This window comes from Tupaia chinensis, unplaced genomic scaffold (genome assembly GCF_000334495.1).
Source record: "Tupaia chinensis unplaced genomic scaffold, TupChi_1.0 Scaffold139733_1, whole genome shotgun sequence".
Taxonomy (NCBI): Eukaryota; Metazoa; Chordata; class Mammalia; order Scandentia; family Tupaiidae; genus Tupaia; species Tupaia belangeri.
This window is the reverse complement of record NW_006199613.1, coordinates 254,022-254,613: the sequence shown is the minus strand read 5'-3', so window position 1 is coordinate 254,613 and position 592 is coordinate 254,022. Positions and strand designations below refer to the sequence as shown.

The window sequence follows — 592 nt, the reverse complement described above, 5'->3', positions numbered from 1 at the left end:
GCTGCCAGGAGCGCAGTGGAGGCTTGGCGGGCGCATTCAGAGTGCTGACCGCGCTGGCCCCGTGGTCAGCAGGTCCCCTAGCCACGGACTCCAGGAGCGGGGCTGGTGCAGACAGGGCTGGAGTGGGGCCCTCCCAGAGACCTTGCTGTGAGATCAGCCCGTGTCTGCGCAGCGCACAGGGTGGTGCTGGGGGTCAGCGCGAGGGCCCATGCAGAGCCCTGGGCACGACTGAAGGCCAGCCCTTCGCCCCAACACTCAGGGAAGGGATTCCTAGCAGTTCTTCGGCCCCTCGAGAAGCAAGTACCGTGTGTCACCCACACACGTCCATCGTCCCCGCACTGCCCTGGTCCCTTTCCCATCCACCGTCCCCCTTGCTGCCCGTCGTCCCCTGCCTTCCCATCATACCCCCGTCCGTCCCTGGCTCAGCACACGCCGACTGCGTGTCCACCATGCTGTGGGGCCGTCTGGCCTGCTCGGGGCTTTCGAAGCAGCAGGACTGGCCGTTGGTGTGGAGGACAGCTGCGAGGCTGCCAGTCTGGTTGGATGTCGGGATGGAGGGAGAAAGGGACTCGGGGACTCGGGGCGGATGACA

General features: G+C 66.9%; 1 protein-coding gene across 1 annotated transcript in view; it reads left to right on the top strand.

Annotated features, from left to right (window-relative positions):
* LDLRAD3 (low density lipoprotein receptor class A domain containing 3) overlaps positions 1-592 on the top strand; it is a gene marked incomplete in the record, with an annotated part of 83,457 nt that overhangs the window by 37,842 nt on the left and 45,023 nt on the right.